The 23,688-nt window shown below is 43.9% G+C and overlaps 1 protein-coding gene across 7 annotated transcripts in view; it reads right to left on the bottom strand.

Moving 5' to 3' along the window:
* Positions 1-16,804, bottom strand: part of ZNF45 (zinc finger protein 45) — a 31,453-nt gene extending 14,649 nt beyond the window's left edge. The window contains exons 1-3 of one of the 7 annotated variants that reach the window (XM_047834947.1): positions 16,739-16,804; positions 825-978; positions 660-732 (exon numbers count right to left, since the gene is read on the bottom strand). The gene's annotated coding sequence lies outside the window, so the exon portion shown is untranslated. Of the gene's footprint in view, positions 1-659; positions 733-824; positions 2,725-12,410; positions 12,528-14,278; positions 14,334-16,738 lie in introns of those variants that run through there. The other 6 variants (XM_047834950.1, XM_047834949.1, XM_047834948.1 and 3 more) reach the window with 6 other exon arrangements.
* Positions 16,805-23,688: the final 6,884 nt, after the last annotated feature.

The following is a 23,688-nucleotide window of genomic DNA, read 5'->3' as shown; positions in this document are numbered from 1 at the left end:
AATTTTTAAACAGCAGCTCCCCATCACCCCTCCCCTCTACCCCTGGTAACCACTATTCTACTTTCTCTCTGTGAATTTGACTATGCAGACAACTGTTTTGTTTTTTTTTTTTTTACGGACGACTATTTTTTGAAAGATATGAGATCATGTAAAGTTTACTCTGTTTAACAGTAGGGCCTTAAAAAGGACTCCATATCAAGGGGCGTCTGTGCAGCTCAGTCAGTTAAGCGTCCCATTCTTGGTTTCGACTCAGGTCGTGAGCTCACGTTCGCGGGTACGAGCCCTGTGTCGAGCTCTGTGCTGACCGCTTGGAGCCTGCTTGGGGTTCTCTCTCTCTCGTTCTCTCTCTGCCCCTCCCCTGCTCACGTTCTCCCTCTCTCAAAATAAATAAATTAATTAAAAAAAAATATATATATATATGTATAAACTCTCATGAAGACGGAAGACAAATTAATAAAAGCCTGTGACCCTGCAAGATTCGTTTAACTGTAAGTTAGGCAATCAATAGGTCATTCGAACTCACAAGCTACAGTAATCATAGAAAATGGTTAAAAACAACAAAAATGGCAATGTGTGACATTACATAGGTGCCGAGTACACGTCAGGGACCCGGCAGAGCGCTTGGCATGCGCAGTTTCACTGAGGTGCTACCCACGTACCTGTGAGGAAGCTACTCTTGTACAAGTCGTGTGACTTTGGTCCAATCACCTACACGTCTGAGCCCATCCTTAGCTATTAACAAGGAAATAAAAACAGAATTTCAGTCATAGGAGTATTGTGGGAGAATAAATAAGTGGATCCACGCAATGCCCTTGGCTTTGTACCTGGCATTTTAGGAAGTTCTTAATCAACGATGATGATGAGGACAGTCGCTCCTATTTAATAGACGAGGAAGCTGAGGCTTGGTAAGGTCAAGATGCAGGGGCGGAATCGGAATCCAGCTCTCACCCCAGAACCAGCATTCTAGGTCTTGTCCCTCTGGTTTGTAAAGACAAAAACAAGCAGACGGGACTCTAAGGTCTCACAGAAAGGGATACGAGAGCCTGAGAGCTAAGGATGATAGACACAGAAACAGGAAGAGGACTCTGAAGCCACAGGATCTAGTTGAGGGAGAAGAGAACAGAGTCGTGAAGGGCGCAGGCTCTGGAATCAGACAACCAGGACGGGAACAGTGGCATCCCCAACTTGCTACTACTTTGTGCCTCAAATTCCAATCTATAAATTGGAAACAATAATGATAATGACAACAATAATACTACCAACCCCAGGGGAAGGGTACTCAGCCTACGTGACTATACATCAAACATTTGAAACAGAGTCTGCAGCTAAAACATTCAATACGGGTTACCCATATAGCCGCTTTACACGGAACCGTCAAGGACCCCCCGCCCCCCACCCCTTTCCTCAGGGTGGATGCAGCTGAGCACTGTTTGCTGAGCAGTGTGTGGGCTAGATTCCAGAGACCACTCCCCTTCCAGGCGAGAGCCCCCGGGCAGTGAACGACCCACCCAGCCACACTGGTGGCCTGAATACAAGTTCTGCTTGTAGCTCTCAGGGTAGGATTCTGATCCTGGGAGGGTGGAAACTGAAAGTGCTCAGGTTATATTGCTGGTTCACTGCTGGACAATTTGTTAATTACTATTAGTGACTGCGCCATCTTTAGATACGAGAACGCTAGTAGGGAAAAGGGCAGTGGAAGACTTCCTAATCCTGGAAGAAATACCCTTTCAGGATTTGTGATTCACTTGGTTCTGACTGCTTGCCCAACAACTTCTGTTCGTTAAGAGGGCTCCGTGGGGAGATCTTTCCATCACCTATGGGGGGGAGGAACATAATCGGTAAATCAACCTCGTCATTAACACCTACCCAGCTTTACAGCTCAAGCACCTGAAACAGCGCTTGTAACAGAAACTGCTCAGGAGTCACTCAGCAGTCAGTGTCAGTGTCTTGACGAATGAACCTGCCACCAGGCAGACAGGCGGAGGCACACGGAAGACAAGACTCATTGGTCTGAGATTTTTTTTTTTGAGTTGTAAAATTTTGAGGCTGATCCCAGTTGGGAGGATTTGGAGAGTGGGGGTTTTATTTCTAACTTTTTCCTCCAGCTCTTTCACGATATTTGCAAGACCAAGGTCATCTGTGGAAGGAAAAGAGCCTCTGAATTTTCTTAAATGCCATCTTAGAAGGTGATGTCTGCTCTTCACAGTCAGTGCCTACATGAACTTCTGATACAAAATCCACAGAATGTGTCCATCAAAATATTCAGAACCACCAACCCACTGCCTACATAGTTAACCATTAGACAGGCTAATTTATAAACTCTTCATTAAATAACTGAGTTTACTAATTCACTGAACACTCAGGGAAACCTCCCTGAAAGGAAGACAATTACCCAGTGCCAACTTGCTCACGGTCTGGTGATCACACACTGCTACAGGGCAGAGTAGGGCACAGGGTCTGGTGCCCCACGGCCCACACAGCAGGTCCTACATAAACAGGGCTTTAGCTGAGCTGTGGGGGACGATGGAGTTCTGTTAGCCAAAAAGAAGCAGAATCGCTAGAAAACCTCATGAGAACATATGTTATGATGGGAGTGAATACAAACAAGAGGCAGCAACAGATAAGCAGGTAAGCAGGATTCAAATTATGGTGATGTGGGGCGCCTGGGTGGCTCAGGTGGCTTAGATGTCTTACTTCGGCTCAGGTCATGATCTCACGGTTTGTGGGTTCAAGCCCCGTGCTGACAGCTCAGAGCCTGGAGCCTGCTTCGGATTCTGGGTCTCCCTCGCTCACTGCCCCTCCCCTGCTCACACTCTGCCCCTGTATCTCAAAAGTAAACATAAAAAACAAACTATGGTGAGGTGCGTCCCAGTTTTATCTGCATTTCAGCAGGAAAGCAGCAAAGGCCTTGAGGGAGGGTAAAAAGATTCCTTCTGTGTTGGAAACAGATTACTCTTTCAGCAGAGAGACTCGAGGGGGAAGTGGCTGGGGCCAGAGAGCACTGTTAGGAGAGCCACGTCAAGAGTCACCTCCTTCTTGGAGAGGGGGAGATGGGGGCGGAGTAGGAGGCCCCTAAGCTCACCTCCTCCCACGAACACAACTAGGTAACTACGAAACCATCCTAAATACCCCAGAAATCAACCTGAACAATGGTAGCACAAACTCCACTAAGGGTGGAGGAGAAGCCCGGCTGAAGATGTTAGGAAGTGTGGAGATACAGTTTTGGAGAGAAACAGATGATGGCCTCAGTGGTGAAGGGGGAGCCACAGTTGCACAGAAGGCGAGGGACAGACTGGCACGCAGGGGACGCACAGGGACAATGAATCCCCAGAGCCGTGGGCTTGGAAAGAAAGAGAAGCTGAATTCTTGCAACCAGCGAGGCTGAAAGCCTGGTGGGGTTTTTTTGTTTTGTTTCGTTTCAGTGTTTATTTGCTTTTGATGTAGAGAAACACACACAGAGATCGTGAGTAAGCATGGGAGGGGTAGAGAGCGGGAGACACAGAATCCGAAGCAGGCTGCAGGCTCTGAGCTGTCAGCACAGAGCCCCACGGGGGCCCGGACCCATGAACCACAAGATCACGACCTGAGCCAAAGTCGGACGCCTAACTGACTGAGCCACCCAGGCGCCCTGAAAGCCTGGAGTATTAAAGGTCAGCAGGCTTGGCTTGGGGACAGCCGGGAGACACCGGGACTGCTCTCGGAGAGAAGGCAGCACAGAACCAGACCACAGACACCCAACGTGGCAACAGCAATCTGAAGCGCGCCTGGGGCACACACAGTGGGGAGGTTATTAGCTCATCTCGGAGTGTGTTCCAGAGAGGCAGCATTCACGGAGAGGCCCTCCCGGAACAAAGAAGCTGGCAGGTGCCATTTTCATCCCCCACCCCTTAGCGTAAACACAGAGCCACCTGCAAGAACCAGAGCAGCACTGACACTCTTTAAATTTAAGCTCTTTTTTATTTTTTTATTTATTTTTTTTATTTTATTTTTTTTTCAACGTTTATTTATTTTTGGGACAGAGAGAGACAGGGCATGAACGGGGGAGGGGCAGAGAGAGGGAGACATAGAATCGGAAACAGGCTCCAGGCTCTGAGCCATCAGCCCAGAGCCCGACGCGGGGCTCGAACTCACGGACCGCGAGATCGTAACCTGGCTGAAGTCGGACGCTCAACCGACTGCGCCACCCAGGCGCCCCTAAGCTCTTGCTTAAACCAAGCAGAGTGCACACAGCACACACTGGAGACACTCCGGAAGCACCAGGCCCTGGGAAAACAGAGGACACTACGTTGCACGAACTGGAGGACCTCTTCTTCGTGAGCCCATAACCATCAACTACAGGAGATGTAGCTGATTTTCCTAACACCGAGAAACAGGCGCAGAGACCCAGACAAAATGAGAACACGGAGGAATATGTTCCAAACGAAAGACCAGAACAAGCTCATGGCCAGAGATAAAAGTGACACAGATTCAAGTACCATGCCTAATAGAGAATTTACAGGAATGATCATAAAGATACTCATTGGACTTGAGAAAAGAGTGAAAGACTTCAGTAAGACCATTATCACAGAGATAAAGAGTAACATAGAGATTAAGGGCTCAGTGAATGAAACAAGAAACACGCTTGATGGAATGAAGAGCAGGCTGGAAGAAGCAGAGGAACGGATTAATGACCTAAAAGAGTAAAGGAAAGCAATCAAGCTGAACAAAAGAGAGAAAAAAGAATCATGCAAAACAAGAATACACTTAGGGAACTCTACAACTCCATCAAACATTAGCAACGTTTGCATTATAGGCGTCCCAGAATTAGAGAAAAGGGGGCAGAAAATTTATTTGAAGAGATAATAGCTGAAAACTTCCCTAATCTGGGGAAGGAAACAGATATCCAGAACCAGGAGGCACAGAGAATGCCCAACAAAATCAACAAGAGCAGATCCATACCAAGACATGTTGTAACTAAAATGGCAAACATACAAAATTTTTAAAAAAAATTTTAAGCAGCAGGACAAAAGAAGACCGTTATGAACAAGGGAAACCCCATAAGGCTATCAAGGGATTTTCAGCAGAAATTTTCCAAGCCCGGGGCACCTGAGTGGCTCAGTTGGTTAAGCATCTGACTCTCGATCTCAACTCAGGTCACGATCTCACAGTTTGTGGGTCAAAACCCCGTGTGGGGCTCTGCACTGACCTCGTGGACTCTGCTTCGGATTCTGTCTGTCTCTCTCTTTCTCTCTCTCAAAATAAATAAACTTTAAAAAAAAGAAAAGAGGGGCACCTGGGTGGCTCAGCCGGTTGAGCATCCGACTTCGGCTCAGGTCATGATCTCACGGTCCGTGAGTTCAAGCCCCGCGTCAGACTCTGTGCTGGCGGCTCAGAGCCTGGAGCCTGCTTCCGATTCTGTGTCTCCCTCTCTCTCTGCCCCTCCCCCGTTCATGCTCTGTCTCTCTCTGTCTCAAAAATAAATAAACGTTAAAAGTTTAAAAAAGAAAAGAAAAGAAAAGAAAAGAAAAGAAAAGAAAAGAAAAAAGAAACTTTCCAAGCCAGAAGGGAGTGGCGTTATATATTCAATGTGCTGACTGGAGAAAACCTACAGCCAAGAATATTCTATCTAGCAAGGTTGTCATTCAGAATAGAAGGAGAGGGACACCTAGGTGGCTCAGTCGGTTGAGCGTCCAACTCTGGATTTTGGTTCAGGTCATGATCTCAGGGTCGTGGAGCCCACCGCAGGGGACTGAACCTGCTTAAGATTCTCTCTCTCCCTCTCTTTCTGTCCCTCCCCCATCCACATACTCTCTCTCTCTAAAATTAAAAACAAAAAAAAGGACAGGAGGAGAGATAAGGAGGTTTCCAGACAAACACTAAAGAAGTTCATGAGCACTAAACCAGCCCTGCAAGAAACATTAAAGGGGACTCTCTGAGTGGAAAGGAAATACCAAAAGCGACAGTAAGAAGGTAGGAACACAAAAGCAGTAAAAATTGACTACTTTTGTAAAATAAAGGTAAAAAAAAGGAGCTCACGAAAGGATGTAAGACATGACACCACAGACCTAAAACATGGGGAGGAGAGGAGAAAAGAATGGGTTCAAACATAAAAGGCCATCGACTTAATACAGACTGCTATCTGCAAAAGAGATCATATACAAACCTAATGGTAACCACAAATGAAAAACCACTAATAAATATGCAAAGAATAAAGACAGAGCCATCCAAATATAGCACTAAAGAAAATGACCAAACCACAAAAGGGAGAAAGACAAGAAAGGATCAGAGAAAACCTTAAGAAACAATGACAAAACAGGTAATAAAATGGCAATAAGTATATATTTACTCTGAATGTAAATGGACTAAATGCTCCAATCAAAAGACACAGGGTGACAGAATGGTTAAAAAAACAAGACCCATTTAAATGCTGCCTACAGGAGACCGACACCTAAACACTGAAAGTGAGGGGGCACCTGCAGACTGAAAGTGAGGGGATGGTGGAGCCCCCGGGTGGCTCAGTTGGGTAAATGTCAGACTATCTCAGCTCAGGTCCTGATCTCAGGGTCATGAGTTCAAGTCCTGCGTTGGACTCCATGCTGGGCATGAGGCTTACTTAAAAAATAAAATTAATTAATTAATTAATGTTTTAAAAAGTGAGGGGATGGAGAAACCTTTATCATGCAAATGGATGTCAAAAGAAAACTGGAATTGCAATACCCTAAATACAAAATGGCTTTTAAAACAAAGACTGTAACAAGGGACAAAGAAGGATACTATATAATAATAAAGGGGATAATCCAACAAGAAAATATAACAATTGTAAATATTTATGCACCCAATATGAAAGTACCTAAGTACCTAAAACAGTTATTAGCAAACATAAAGGCACTAATCCATAATAATACAATAATACTAGGGGACTTTAACACCCTACTTACATCAATGAATAGATCATCCCAACAGAAAATCAACAAGGAAACAATAGCATTGAATGACACACTGGAACAGATGGATTTAACAGATATATTCAAAACCTTCTATCCTAAAATAGCAGAATACACATTCTTTTCAAGTGCACGTGGGACATTCTCCAGAAGAGATCAGATTTAAGGCCACAAAACAAACCTTAATAAATTCAGTAAGTCATACCATGCATCTTTCTGACCACAACTCTATGAAACCAGAAGCCAACCACAAGGAAAAACCTGGAAAGACCACAAATACATGGGAGGTTAAATAACATGCTACTGAACAATGAACGGGTCAAACGGGAAATAAAAGAAGAAATCCAAAAGTACATGGAAACAAATGAAAATGGAAACACAACTGTTAAGAACCTTTGGGATGCAGCAAAAGCAGTTCAAGAGGAAGTTTAAAAGTCTTTATTTTTTTTATTTTTTTTTAATGTTTATTTATTTCTGAGAGAGAGAGAGAGAGAGAGAGAGAGAGCATGAGCAGGGGAGGGGCAGAGAGAGAGGGAGACATAGAATCCCAACCAGGCTCCAGGCTGAGCTTTCAGCACAGAGCCCGACATGGGGCTTGCACCCATGAACCCTGAGATCCTGACGTAAGCTGAAGTTGGACACTAAACCCACCGAGCCACTCAGGCGCCCCCAAGAGGGAAGTTTAAAGAAATACAGGCCTACCTCAAGAGGCAAGAAAAATCTCTGGGGCACCTGGGTGGCTCAGTGGGTTAAGCTTCCGACTTCAGCTCAGGTCATGACGTCATGGTCCGTGAGTTCGAACCCCGAATCGGGCTTTGTGCTCTCAGTTCAGAGTCTGGAGCTTGCTTCAGATTCTGTCTCCCTCTCTCTCTACCCCTCCCCCACTCACTCTCTATCTCTATCAAAAAATGAATAAATGGTAAAAAAATACATATTTTTTTTTAAAAAAAGAAAAATCTCATACAACTTAGATTTACATCTAACGGAGCTAGAAACAGAACAACAAATAAAACCTAAAACCAGCAGAAGAAAGGAAATATTAAAGATCAGAGTAGAACTAAATGATGGAGAAAGAAAACAACTGATCAATAAAACCAGTAGCTGGTTCTTTGGGGAAAAAAATCAGTAAAATTGATAAATGTCTAGCAGCCTTATAAAGAAAAAAGTGGGGGAAAGGACTCAAATAAAATCACAAATGACACAGGAGAAATAGCCAAAACCACAGAAATATGAACAATTATGAGAATATTATGAAAAACTATATGCCAACAAATTGAACAACCCAGAAGAAATAGACAAACCCCTAGAAACATATCACCTACCAAAACTGAAACAGGAAGAAACAGAACATTTGAACAAACCTATCACCAGCAAAGAAATTGAATCAGTAACCAACTCTCAAAAAACAAAAGTTCAGGACTAGAAGGCTTCACAGGTGAATTCTACTCAACATTTTTTTTTTTTATGTTTATTTTTGGGAGAGAGTGTGGGAGGGGCAGAGAGAGAAGGAAAGAAATAATCTTATGCAGGCTCCATGCCGTCAGCAGAGCCTCACACAGGGCTTGAACCCCCAAACTGTGAGGTCAAGACCTGAGCTGAAACCGAGAGTCAAATGCCTAACTAACTGAGCCACTCAGGCACCCTGAATTCTACTAAACATCTAAATAAGAGTTAATACTTCTTCTTCTCAAACTACTCAAAAAAAAAAAAAAAAAAAAAACAGAAAAGGAAGGAAAACTTCCAAATTTATTCTATTAGGACACCATTACCTCAATACCAAAACCAGACAAAGACATCTCAAAAAAAGAGAGAACTGCAGGCCAATCTCTCTGATGAACACAGATGCAAAAAACCCTCTGCATATATCAGCAAAGCAAATCCAACAATACATTTAAAAAGTCATTCACCACGATCAAGTGGGATTTATTCCTGTTACATGGGTGGTTCGATATTTGAAAATCAATCAATAAAAAACATGATCATTTAAAATTTTTTTTTTCAACGTTTATTTATTTTGGGGACAGAGAGAGACAGAGCATGAACGGGGGAGGGGCAGAGAGAGAGGGAGACACAGAATCGGAAACAGGCTCCAGGCTCCGAGCCATCAGCCCAGAGCCCGACGCGGGGCTCGAACTCCCGGACCGCGAGATCGTGACCTGGCTGAAGTCGGACGCTTAACCGACTGCGCCACCCAGGCGCCCCAGCACGATCATTTTAAAAGAGAGAGAAGAAGAGATGAAAGGAGGGGCCGTTACAGAATAAGTTTCTGTCATGGAGGCTTCTCCCACATTTGAACAGAGACTTGAATCATGAGAGAGAGAGAGAGAGCCATGTGGCTATCTGGTATCTGAAGGATGCGGAATTCAGCCAGAGAGAAACAAAATTGTTTTTATTAAAAAGCCACAAGTCTGTTCTCTCTACCAGTGCCTCTCAGATTATTTATTTATTTATTTATTTATTTATTTATTTATTTATTTATTTATTTATTGTCTCTCAGATTTTAATGTTCCATGAATCACCTGGGGGACTCTGGGAAGGCACAGGTACTTGTGTCTCACCCCAGAAATTCTACATCAGGAGATCACGGATTTGGACTGAGAATCTACATTTTTAACAATATCCCAGGTGATGCTGATGCCGTTGGTTTCTGGGTCACTATTTGAGTAGTATCAGTCAAAAATGGCCTTGCAGGGGTGCCTGGGTGACTCAGTCAGTTAAGCGTCCGGCTTTGGCTCAGGTCATAATCTCACGGTTCGGTTCGTGAGTTTGACCCCGCGTGGAGCTCTGGGCTGACAGCTCAGAGCCTGGAGCCTGCTGTGGATTCTGTGTGTCCCTCTCTCTCTGCCTCCCCCCGACCTTGCACTCTGTGTCTCTCTCTCAAAAATAAATAAAACATTAAAAAAAAAAAAAAAACCAAACCCAGCCCTCCAGATATTTTCCATCAGATTCAGGACTCGAGGTTTTCACCTCCACCTTTTCTACTAACTACAACAGACTGCCCTGTTGCCTAAGAGCAAAAAAGTTAAAGAAAGTAAACACAAATTGCAAACTTCTCTTTCTCTAGGGTTCTAACAACAGGATCAGAATCAAGGTTTGTTAAGATCAGAAAGCACTCCAAGAGCAACTCTAAGCACCTAATTTTACCCACAAGGAAACCCCACACCATTCATAAAAATACTCCCAGTAATAGTTCCAGCAACTGACACAGCAACTGACCTACTACCTACCAAGGCACTACTTACGTGAAAGCTTTACATGCACTACATCACTTGATCTTCACAAATCTAGAAACTGAGACAATGATTATCCCCATTTCACAGATAAAGAACATGGAGCACAGAGAAGTAGCTTGGCTCATGATTAACCAGTGCCCTACGGAAGGGTCAAGATTTTCACCCAGAGCCTCATCTACTACTCAGACCTTGGTTCTCAACTCAGGCAGCATAGTAGACTCAGAAGGAACTTTAAAACAAACAAACAAAAAGGTTCAGGCCTCAGCCACAACTAATCAACTCGGGTCTGGCATGGGCGGCTGACAGGTGCATTTCTACACCCCTCCCACTGTCCCAGGCCACAGTTTCATTGGCCAGTCAGGACACTGAACCAGGCACTAAAGAACCCAGGCAGCAGGTCGCCTAGGCCCAGGCCCTTGTCCTATTTGTGTAGTGGTTCTCAAACTCCAGTATGCAACTGAATTGTAGGGCCTGAAATTCCATGTGCTGCCTGGACATCTTTGAGCTTCCTGGGGCCCAAAGGCCTAGCCAGGAGTTCCTCTGCTGTCTCCAGATACGGCCCTGACCCTGGGGGGAAAGGCTCCCACCCCAGCTACTCCCCCTATGTATCAACCAGGGTTTTAGGTTCTATACTGGCTATTTGACATCTGGTATTCCTAACCTCTGCATAAGTCTGCTGAATCCCAAGGCCAGCCTGTCAACCAAAGCCAGCTTCCTGAGGGCACGCAGGAGTCATATAATTCCCCCAACCACTGAGCCCAGCCTATTTTCACTGGTACCCCAGGTGGGTGTCTCCACGGAGTTACTTCCTGTCACGATCGTCATAAAGGCAGAGCCCAGGCCCTCTCTGCTTCCCGACCCTGCGTGTGACAGGCTTCATGTGGTCCTGTGTGGCAGGCTGTGTCTCTCGTTTCTGGCGGAACTGAATTAAAAACCTTCTTTCTCAATGGCATCAACCTCTCCATGTTGTCACTCAATCACCTTTATAACTTAAGACCCGACACAATTCCCCCTACTAACCGGACCAGCTGCACACTACTCAGTCATCAACCTAACAGGTCTCACCTCCCTTCCAGCTTGTGAACTTATCCAGACAGGCTGGCCACATCTTCCTGCAGGAGCCCAGGGTCACCGTACCTCGTCACTACAAAACCCACCTCCCTGGCCCCTGCTGGTTCGCTCTGTTCCTGAGTGCCGGCCCCTGGATGGCCCTGTAGGACACGCAGTGTCCTCCCCACAAGGCTGCGGGTAAGCTGCTGCCCATCTCGCCTCCCCGGTGTCACGTGTCACCCATTCAGCATCTCACCCTACACAGGACAAGGACTCTCCTTCCTACACAGCGTGAACAGGGAGTGAGCAGGACAGCATCGAGTTCCCTAACGTGATTTTGCTATGACCAAAGTTTGAGAACCACTGTATTATTCTATTCTGCCTCTCATGGAGTTCTCTGTACTGCCCAAGGGCACCCAGAAAGTCAAGTGAGACCTGGCACCCAGGCCTCCTGCTTTCCCAAATCCCTGCTTCTCTCCGTTGTAAGATGCCCCTGCAGGCAGATCCCCAGAGTGAAAATGGAGGTTCTATTGAAATCAGCGCCGCCCAATAGAAACGTAATCCAAGCTCTATGTGTAATTTATTTTTTTATTTTTAAAATATTTATTTATTTATTTTTGAGAGAGAGAAAGAGAGAGAGAAGAGAGAGAACAGGGGAGAGGCAGAGAGAGAGGGAGGCAGAATCCCAAGCATGCTGCACACTGTCAGCGCAGAGCCCGACGCAGGGCCTGAACTCACAAACTGTGGGATCATGACTCTTCAAATCAAGAGTCAGAAGCTTAACTGACTGAGCCACCCGGGTGCCCCCACGTGTAGTTCAAATGTTTCTAGTAGCCATGTTAAAAAAATGTAAGAAGCAGATGGGTTTTATTTATTTACTTTTAATTTTTTTTTTAATGTTTATTGATTTCTGAGACAGAGAGACAGAGCATGAGTGGGGGAGGGGCAGAGAGAGAAGGAGACACAGAATTCGAAGCAGGCTCCAGACTCCAAGCTTTCAGCACAGAGTCCAACGTGGGGCTCGAACTCACAAACCGCGAGATCATGACCAAGTCGGACGCTCAACCAACTGAGCCACCCAGGTGCTCCCAAATGGGCTTAATTTAAACAGTATGTTTTATTTAACCCAATATACCCGAAATATTACCACTTGAATCTGCAATTGCTATAAAAATTCCTGACCCATTTTATGGTTTATACTTACAGCACATCTCAGCACCAGACATATTTCGAGTGCTCAACTGTCACATGTGCCTGACGGCTGCCATATTGGATACTGCAGACTTGAACCTTTTTAAAGCAACAGAGACCACATAACCATCTCCCAGGGACTCTCTAGGTTCAAAAGACAGCAGATTCGTGTCAGTTGCAAGCTTAACCAACGGTTATTACAGAAGCTAACCATTTCTGTTCAGCTGAATGACAGAACCGAAGTAGTGAAGGCAGAAGGTGCATGAAAAAAACGAATACCTTAAAATCTCCTTTTGCCCTTTCAATAACTGGCTGCATTTTCCATGTTGTAAAGTCATCTATAATGGTAAGATAACTTCAGTCTGTAACACATGGAGGATTTACAACATGCCAAGCACTATTTCAAGCACTTTACATAGCATAGCTCTTTTAAATCTTTAATTAAAATAATTAAAAAAAATTTTTTTTAACGTCTATTTATTTTTGAGAGAGAGAGACAGAGTGTGAGCCTAGAAGGGGCAGAGAGAGAGGGAGACACAGAATCTGAAGCTGGCCCCAGGCTCCGAGCTGTCAGCACAGAGCCCGACACGGGGCTCGAACCCACGAACCATGAGATCATGACCAGAGCCGAAGTGCGGCGCTCAATCAACTGAGCCACCCAGGTGCCCCTAAGATAATTTTTTAATGTTTATTTAGAGGGAGAGAGAAAGCATTAGCAGGGGAGGGGCACGGAAAGTGGAAGACAGAGAATCTGAAGCAGGCTCTGCGCCAGCAGCGCGAAGCCTGATGTGGGGCTCAAACTGATCAACCGTGAGATCGTGACCTGAGCCGAAGTCAGATGCTCAACTGACTGAACCACCCAGGCGCCCCCCCCCCTTTTTTTTTAATTTTAGAAAGAGCATGAGAGAGAACAAGCAGGGGAAAGGGGGAGAGGGGGAGAGAGAAAGAGAATTTCAAGCAGGCTTCATACTCAGCGTGGAGCCTAACATGGGGCTCGATTCCACAACCCTGGAATCATGATCTGAGCTGAAATCGAGAGTCTGACACCCAACCAACTGAGCCACCCAGGGACCCCACATAGATGGCTCTTAATTTTCACAAAAGCCTTAGGAGGGAGGTACTGCTATCCCTACTGGACCGGTTAGAAAAGTGAGGCACGCAGAAGTTAAATAATGTGCCCAAGGTTATCCAGTCACAGAGTGCTTGAGCTGGGTTTCAAACCTTGCTGCTTAACTTTGACCCTGGTTCTGCTTCCCGCCAACTGTGCCACCAGGTCATTTATTCAATTGTCTCTGCCTGTCTATTCACCATTAAAATGCGAATAATAATGATGGCATTGTAGTGAAAAATAAGTGAGTTAACACGTGTAAAGCGTTAGAAATTCTCCAAGTCATGAGAGCTGCCCAACAAATGTTAGCTATTCCAATCGCCCCCCTAATGATCTCCACGCAACAAACAAAAACCGAAACATTAACACCGATTTGTTTCTAAGGACATCTGTTTTAGATCATGACATATTATGCATAATTGTACATCAACTTCTGCACTGATGTATTCTATAGCCCACCCCAAGTGAGATAAAAGACAACGAATGTGGATAGAGATTATCTTTCTTTTTTTTTTTTTTAACGTTTATTTATTTTTGAGAACGTTAGAGAGCATGAGTGGGGGAGGGGCACAGAGAGAGAGGGAGACAGAATCTGAAGCTGACAGAGTGGAGCCCCATGCAGGGCTTGAACTCATGACCTGTGAGATCATGACCTGAGCCAAAGTCGGACGCTTAACTGACTGAGTCACCCAACTACCCAGATTATCTTTCTATTTTGTCCTGTAATCCCAGGCTGCGGCTCCCTTTTGGAATGCTATGTGAATCACACTCACTGAATAACTCTTCTCTGATCACCTCATGCTAGGCACTCTGAATAAAGTATGATGAGGTCCAGGAAACAGTGGTCCCTACAGCCAACAGGAGACAAAAAATAAATCAAGAGTTATATATTTTAAAATAAATAAATAAAATAAAATACTCAAGGAGAGGGGCGCCTGGGTGGCTCAGCTCATGATCTCTTGTGGTTTGTGAGTTTGGGCCCCACATCAGGCTCTGCGCTGACAGCTCAGAGCCTGGAGCCTGCTTCTGACTCTGTCTCCCCCTCCCTCTCTGCCCCTCCCCTGCTCCTGCTCTGTCTCTGTCTCTCAAAAATAAACATTAAAAAAATTTTTTTTAAATACTCAAGAAGAACAAAATGTGTACATGGGAAGCAGAGAAGCAACAAAATTAGCAAGGACTGAATCAGGGGGATGGTTACATAGGAGTTCATTACATTACACTTTGGGTACGTTTGGAAATTTTCATAGTAAAGACTTAAGGTAGTAACTATGAATAGTGTGATAACAATTTCATAAAATAAATACACATTTAAAAACTACTAAACACAAGTGCATTAAAATGTTAAACACTGTCTATTTTGTAGTACTATGAGGTTTTTTTTTTTTTTAGTTATTCTTAATGCTTTATATATTCTGTATTTTCTGAATTCCCTACAGTAAGTGTGCCTATATTCTTTATGTATTTATTTGTTCATTTTGAGACAGAGAATGAGCGGGGGGGGGGGGGGGGGGGCAGAGAGAGAGGGAGACAGAGGATCCAAAGCAGGCTGGGTGCTGACAGCAGAGAGCCTGAGGTGGGGCTCGAACTCACCAACTGTGAGATCATGACCAGAGCCAAAGTCAGAAGCTTAACACGCTGAGCCACCCAGGCGCCCCTGAGTGTGCATATCTCCCATAATGAGAACATGAATTACAAATACTCTCTGAAATAAAACTAAATGAGAATGCTTCCAAAATTTTATAAAGAAGTCCAAACTCACAAATGCTGATTTCAAATTCCACTGCAATAAAAGTCCAATGAAACTCCACAACTTGATCCCGAATGACTCTTCTGCAGGCAGTTTCCTATAGTTAAATACTTACCTAGCATATATTTCTATTTTGTGTCCTAATTCCAACTTGGGGACTTTACACTTTGGGACCAAGGATATCTATCCGCAGACATAAGGAACACACACCTTGCGCTCAAATCCCACTGTTCCTACTAGCAGTGTGACATATGGTAAGTAACTTATGCTCCTCTGCCTCCATTTCCTCAGCTGTAAAATACAGGTAATAACATTATTCACTTCATAAGGGCTTTGTGGAAACTGTATGTGTTAATTTTTATAAAGCCCTTAGGATGACACTTAGCGCTCAACGTTTAATCATTATGACCATCATTTGTGCCCTGTACATATTCTACAGATTTTCCCAACTGTTTAACTGAGCACCCTTGTAACGGAAACATTTTGCTAATGAATGAAATATCTTCTACCACCGCAGAAAAGGAAGAGGAATGTTAAGTTCCGTCTCGGTGGGGCTTTGCTGCCAGGAGCCCTCTTTTAGAAGTCAAGAAAGCGGAAAGAAAGGAGGCCGAGATACTATGATCTTGTCGGTGGCCCTGTTAAAACCGCAGAAGATAATCCGGGGGTGACGCACTTTCTTATTAAACGAGTCAGAAGTAGTCCAGGCTCAGCCTCCTTTCCCATACGGATCAGAAAGAAGGGCCAGGGCCACTTCGAAAAGCTTCCAGAGACATACCTTCCTGATCACTATCACAGAGTGTATATTCACAGCTAACACCTTGCCACACCGCTGAATAGCTCTAAACCTGTTACTTGTATTATACCATTAATTCTCAAAACAAATGTGTAAAGTAGGTACTCGTAATATCACCGTTTGCAAAAAAAGCAAACTGAGGGGCGCCTGGGTGGCTCAGTCGGTTGAGCTTCCGACTTCAACTCAGGTCATGATCTCGCGGTCCGTGAGTTCGAGCCCTGCATCCGGCTCTGGGCTGATGGCTCAGAGCCTGGAGCCTGCTTCCGATTCTGTGTCTCCCTCTCTCTCTCTGCCCCTCCCCCGTTCATGCTCTGTCTCTGTCTCAAAAATAAATAAACATTAAAAATTTTTTTCTTAAAAAAAAAGCAAACTGAGGCACAGAAAGATTAAGTTCTAGGAAGTGACACAGCGTGCGGAAGGTGAGCCGGGCAGGGCAGCGGGGAGCTGGAAGACCCTCAAACCCTGCGGATCTAGGTCCGCCTCCAGGCCGGGGGAGGGGGAGACTCGCGAACCGCCCCAAACGCACAGGCTACGGCGAGGGGAGGGGAAGGCAAGCGGCCGCCCCCGTCCCTTAACCTTGCTCTCTGCCGTTGGCCGAGGCTTTTCCTCCCCCGGGACCGAGGGCGTGGCGCGGCTGATTCCACTACCAGATCAAAAGTTAAAAGAAGTCGCGGGGTCGCGGGTATCACTCACCTCCCCGAGAGAAATGAAGGCCGCGATCTTAACCTCCCGCAGCGGAAATACCTCCAACAACGCGGAGCTCCTGGACTACATTTCCCAGCATCCCCGAGAGCAACCCGAGGCCCTGTCCCGCCTCCGTGTGAGACTGAGAAGCCGGCTCCGAGACCCACAGCCTGAATCCAATTCCCAGAGTCCACGAAAGGAAAGAGCTTCTCATTCTTAACCCCAGGTGGCAGAAATGCCTCCGAAAATGCGGAGCACTGTTTTATACGCTCTTATTTCTCGAGCGGAGCAAAGACATCCGCGCTTTCCCGAAGCGGAAGTGTCCCAATCCCAGAAAGCGTGTGGACTACACATCCCAGAATCCTCTGAAGGGCTGAGCTTCCCGCCTGCCTGCAATTTCCTTTTGAATTAGCAGGTGAAGTCTAAATAAGCCCTTCGGTGTTTGTGGAACTTTGTTGGCCTATTTTTTCCCTCACTCCTCCCTATCATACGTGACATAGTTGGAAATATGAGAAACAAAAGTAAAATAATTGCAAAGGCGTGCTATGGGTTAGGTAAAAACAGAGATCAGAAAAGTGACGCCTGAGCTGCACTCAAGTCGTTATTACATGGGCCTGGATTCACCTGTGACCAAGAAACCATTAAAAAGGAGATGCAACCATCCAACAGGATATAAAACAGAAGCAGCAAACTTTTCCGCTTCACCTTCGCTTTAGGAAAGACGTTAGGAATTTTTTCCTGCGTTGGCAGGGAATTGGAGGAAATATAGAATAGGGTCCACCCTATACAATGTCTTTTTAAAAACTCTTTGAGTTCAAATTAAGGAATCATATATAATTTTTGCTCTATTTAATTGAAATGTAACTGACATATATATTGTATAAGTTTAAGGTGTAAAACATGTTGATTTGATACATTTACATATTGTAATGTGATTACCACCTACCTCACTTGTCACCTCCCTTAGTCATTTCTTTTTTGTGATGAAAACAATTAATATCTAATCTTTTAGCAACTTTGAAGTTTATAATACAGTTATTGTTAACTATAATCACTATGCTGTGCATTCGCTCTACAGGATTTCTTCATCTACTATTTCCAAGTTTGTATATTCCAAACAGCATATCCCCAATTCTCCCACCCCCCCAGCCTCTGGTAACCATCAGAGGTAACCATCGAATTCTCTGCTTTTATGAATTTGCCCTTTTTAGATTCCACATATGATATATCATACAGTATTTGTCTTTCTCTGACATATCTCACTCAGCATAATGCCCTAAAGGTCCATCCATGTTGTCCCAAACAGCAGCGTTTCCTTCTTTCTCATGGCTGAATAATATTCCACTGTATATATACCACAAATTATTTGTTGACAGACAGTTGGATTGTTTCCATACTTTGGCTGCAAGAAACATGGGAGTGCATGTATCTCTTAAAACTCCTATTTCATTTCCTTTGGTTAAATCTCCAGAAGTAAAATTGCTGTATCATATGGTACTTCTATTTATAATTTTTTAGGAACCTCATATTGTTTTCCATAGTGGCTGAACCAATTTATATTCTCACCAACAATGTACAAGGGTTCCCTTACCTCCACATCTTTACCAACACCTGTTATCTCTTGTCTTCTTTGTGATAGCCATTCTAACATGTGTGAGATGATATCTATGTGGTTTTGATCCGCACTTTCCAGATGATTAGCAATGTTGAGCATCTTTTCATGTACATGTTGGCCATTTGGATGTCTTCTTTGGAAAAACGTCTGTTTAGTTCCTCTGTCCATTTTTATAAATCATATTAGTTATTGTTGTTGTGGTTGTTGTGTTGTATGAGTTCTTTATATATTTGGGGTATTGGTCTCATGCTCTGTCTTGCTCTCAAAAATAAATAACATTAATTTTTTTAAATAAAATCTAGTTTGTTTGATAGAAGTATTGGTACTCTGGCTTTCTATTGACAACCATTTTCATGATAAATATTTCTCTATCCTCTCAATTTGAATTTGCAGGTGTTTTTAGGTCTAAAATGAGACTCCTGTGGGAATATATAGATGGGTCTTGTTTTTGTTTTTTACCTATTCTGATACTCTATGTCTTTTAATTGGACCATTTAGTCAATTTACATTCAGATTAATTATTGATAGATACATATTTAGTGCCATTTTATTTCTTATTTTGTTGTTGTTTCTGGAGATTTTCTCTATTCCTTTCCAGTCTTTGTCACTTTGGGTCTTTCCTTCCCACTCAAAGAGTCCTCTTTAGTATTTCTTGCAGGGCTGGTTTAGTGGTCAGGAACTCCTTCAGTTTTTCTTTGGGAAATTCTTTATCTCTCTTTCTATTCTGAATGATAGCCTTGATGGCTAGAGTATTCTTGGCAGTAGATTTTTCCCATTCAGCATGCTGAATATATCATGCCACTTCCTTCTGGCTTGCCAAGTTTCTGTAGAGAGATTTGTTGCTAGCCTTCTGGGTCTTTGCTTATAAGTTGGGGACTTCTTTTGTCTTGCTGCTTTTAGGAATTTTTATTTATCACTATATTTTGCAAATTTAACTACAGTATGTCTTGGCCTGTTTTTGTTTATTTTGATGGGAGTTCTCTGTGCCTCCTGGATTTGTATGTCTGTTTCTTTCCTGAGATTAGGGGATTTTTCAGCTATAATCTCTTCAAAGAAAACCTTCTGTCCCCTTTCTCTTTTATTCTTCTTCTGGGACTCCTATGATATGAATGCTGTTATGTTTGATGGAGTCATTGAGTTCTATGTCTACTCTCACGATCCATCATTCTTCTTTCTCTCTTCGGTTCAGCCTTATTATTTTCCATAATTCTATCTTCTATATCATTTATTTGTTCTTCAGCTTCTTCCATCCCAGTGGTCATTACATCCAGCTGGTTTCAAATATCAGTTATTGCATTTTTCATTTCTGCCTGATTGGTTTTTCTTAATGGTTATTTATTTTGAGAGAGAGAGAGAGAGAGAGAGAGAGAGAGAGAGACCACGAGTGGGGGAGGGGCAGAGAGAGAGGGAAAGAGAGAATCCTTAGCAGGCTCTGCGCTGTCAATGCGGAGCTCGATGCAGGGCTTGAACTCACGAGCCATGAGATCATAACTTGAGCTGAAACCAAGAGTCAGATGTTTAACCAATTGAGCCACCCAGGCACCCCTATGCCTCGTTGGTTTTTAGCTCTTTTATCTCTGCAGTAAGACTGTCCCCGATGTCTTCCATGATCTTCTCAAAACCAGCAAGTATCCTTATGATTGTTGTTTTAAAATCTGTGTCAGGGATATTATTTGTATCTGTTTGGTAGGTCTCTGGCTATGACCTTTCCTTATTCTTTCTTTTGGGATGAATTCCTCCATCTTGGCATTTTGTCTAGGTCTCTGTCTTCTTCCCTGTGTTAGAAAATTCTGTTATGCCTCCTGCTCCTGAGAGTAATGGCTTTATGAAGAAGAGGTCATATAATTTCTAGGTCCTGGCACTTCAGGAAGTGTCTCTGGTGTGTGCCACATGCACTCTGCTGCTGTGTTTTGGCCACTCCCTCAGGTCTGCTTGCCTACAGTGGGGAGTGTTTGGACCTTGGCCAGAATGTGGTGACTTTTAACTAGCTGTGCTCTCATCTGCTTGTTAAATGATACCTGATGTTATTTCCACTAGAACGGAAACTTTATAAAACCCTGTGGTCAGCAGACATGGTGTGTGCAGGGGTTTGTGCTGGTCTTCTTGGGAAGGGACCCACTGTGCTTGTCCTAAGGCACACTTGCTGTAGAAAATCAGTACCAGCAGAACACAAAAGGGAAGGACTTGGTGTAAGCAGATTAAGCAGCCAGTGTTGGTGCTGTGCTGTTTACTGATTTGTTTATGCAATGGAGGGAAATGGCACCAGCCAGCTCTTTTGTGTCTGGAGATGGATGACTGTGCTTGCTGCTCTCAAGAAAGCCCTCCCAGAAGAGCAAATAATTTCCCCTTGTGCATCCTAGGCATTTTTCAGATCGCTGTTTTCACACTGTCTCTGGGTTGCTTGCCTTGCCTGAGGCAGGTCAATACACTTTGGGCTCTCTCCCAGCCAAACCTGCTTTGTTTTTGTTTTTAAGTTTATTTATTTATATTGAGAGAGAGCAAAAGCTCAAGGGAGGCACAGAGAGAGAGAGGGAGAGAGAGAATCCCAAGCAGGCTCCATGCAGTATCACAGAGCCCAGCTCAGGGCTGGAACCCATGAACTGTGAGATCATGACCTGAGCCAAAATCAAGAGTTGGATGCTTAACCAACTGAGCCACCTAGGTGCCCCAAGCCTGCTGACTTTTATAACTCCAAACTTTAGGGACCTGGTGTGGCAGTGACTTGCACTGCTCTTCCAGGAGAGGTTCTCACCAGCCTGGGACTGATGCAGGTTTGACTCAGAATGGCAGTCATGCCATAGTGCAGGGCTATGAGATTTGGAGCAAAGCAGGCTAAACAGCCAGTGTCCAGGTTAGCCATCCTCAGTAGGTGTCTTTGCACCTATGCTGAGGGGTGGAGGAGGGAAATGCCACCCACCGGATCTTTTGTCCCTGGAGAGGCAATGCGACTTCTCACAGATGCACTCCAAAGAGAGGGAACAGTCTCTCCCATGCGCCTTAGGTGATCCTCAGATAGCACCATCTGCCCTGGGGTTGCTTGTCTGCCTTTTCTCCCGGAGTAGGGCAGTGCCCTCAGGCCTCCATCCCAGCCTAGAATTCCAGCCACAGACCTCTAAAATTCCAGTATTTGAGCTCTGCTCATTGCAAAAACTCAGGAAAACCAGCCCTTCTAATTTTCCTAGCCAATGGCTTTGGGGAAGTGTTCTCTTTGGGCCTACCTCTGTGCACTCCACTTTCTCTCACCTTCCTCTGTAGCCAGGGTTCCTTCCCCTCCACAGTACCCATGATCCAATTCCCCCCACCTCAAACTATGTCTCCACACTTCCTATCTTCCTTGATGTGGTCTCTTCTCTCCCTCTAGTTGTGCAGTTTGTTCTATCAGTCCTCGGGTTGATCTCTTGGGTATTCAGAATGATTTTTTAAAAGTTATTTATTTTGAGAGAGAGAGAGACAGAGAGAGAGAGAGGAAGAGAGAGAGAGAGAGAAAGAGAGAGAGAGAGCAGGAGAGGGGCAGAGAGGGAGAAACAGGATCCCAAAAGAATCCCGACATGTGTGGCTTGATCTCACAAACCATGAGATCATGACCTGAGCCTAACACTAAACTGACTGAGCCACGCAGGCACTCCAGGTTTTCAGAATGATTTGTAGTTATCTAGCTATGTTCGAGGGAAGAAGCAAGCCTAGGTTCCTCCTACTATGCTGCCATCTTAGCTCCCCTGAAAGTGATTTTTCTGAAGACAGCACAGTTGAGTCATGGCTTTATGTACCATATGACAAACATTCCTTTTACTCAGTATATTTAGACTTTAATTATTGATATGGTTTGATTTGGGTTACCATTTTATTATTCTCTGTCCTTTTCTGTTTCTATGCTCCACGTTTTCTATCTTCTTCTGCATTGTTTGCGTATTTTTGGGTATTCCATTTTTATTTATATATTGTCTTTTTAGTCTATTACTTTGGTTTGGTGTTTTATTGTTTTGTTCACTTATTTTAGTGTTGGTCTGGGAAATATATACATATATATATATATATATAATCACAAACTCGTGTGTGTGTGTGTGTATAAACTTTTGCATACTACTTTGAGTAAATATTTTATGACTTGACATAAAACATGGAAACTTTACAACCTTCCTTCAGGTCCTTCTGTCATCTCTCTTTATGGTATAGCAGCCATATGTATTATATGTATCTACATTGAAAAATCATACCAGGGGGCATCTGGGTGGCTCAGTCAGTTGAGCATCCAATTCTTGATTTCAGCTTGTGTTGTGATCCCAGGGTCATGGGATTGACCCCCACCTTGGGCTCCACACTGAGCATGTAGCCTGCTTGAGATTCTCAATCTCTCTCTCTCTCTCTCTGTCCCTCCCCCACTCATGCTCTCTAAAATTAAATGAAAAAAAAAACTTATTATTTAAAAAAATCATACCAGACATTGATTTTTTTATTCAATCATCATGCATATTTAAAGAATTTAAATGGAGAAATACCATATTATATTTAGTTAAATTTTACCATTTCTGTTGCTTTGCTTTCCTTCCTGAGATTTTTCATCTAGTATCATTTCTCATCTGCATTTCTTTTACAGTAGGTCTGCTGGTGACTAATTCTTAGTTTTCCTTCATCATTTTGTCTTCACATTTGAATTTTTTTCCCAGATATAGAATTTTGGATTGACAATTCATTACTTCCAGCATATTTAAAATGTTGTTCTACTGTCTTCTCACATACATAGTTTCTAATCAGAAATATGCAGTGATGTGAAACATTGTTCTCTTATTTATAATGTGAAAATTTTTTCTACTAGCTTTTTTTTTTTAATTTTTTTTCAACGTTTTTTATTTATTTTTGGGACAGAGAGAGACAGAGCATGAACGGGGGAGGGGCAGAGAGAGAGGGAGACACAGAATCGGAAACAGGCTGCAGGCTCCGAGCCATCAGCCCAGAGCCTGACGCGGGGCTTGAACTCCCGGACCTCGAGATCGTGACCTGGCTGAAGTCAGACGCTTAACCGACTGCGCCACCCAGGCGCCCCTACTAGCTTTTAAGAATTTAAAAATCTATCTTTGGTCTCTTCTCTTATAGTTTAACTATTATAAGTCCAGTGACTTTCTTTTATTATAACATGTTTGGGTTTTATTGAGTTGTTTGAATATGAAAAATGTCCTTTTGTTTTTAAAAAAAATTTTTTTTCAACGTTTATTTATTTTTGGGACAGAGAGAGACAGAGCATGAACAGGGGAGGGGCAGAGAGAGAGGGAGACACAGAATCGGAAACAGGCTCCAGGCTCTGAGCCATCAGCCCAGAGCCCGACGCGGGGCTCGAACTCACGGACCG

This window comes from Prionailurus viverrinus, chromosome E2, assembly GCF_022837055.1.
Source record: "Prionailurus viverrinus isolate Anna chromosome E2, UM_Priviv_1.0, whole genome shotgun sequence".
NCBI classification, from domain to species: Eukaryota; Metazoa; Chordata; class Mammalia; order Carnivora; family Felidae; genus Prionailurus; species Prionailurus viverrinus.
Note: the sequence above shows the minus strand (reverse complement) of the source record. Positions and strands in the feature narration are given on the sequence as shown.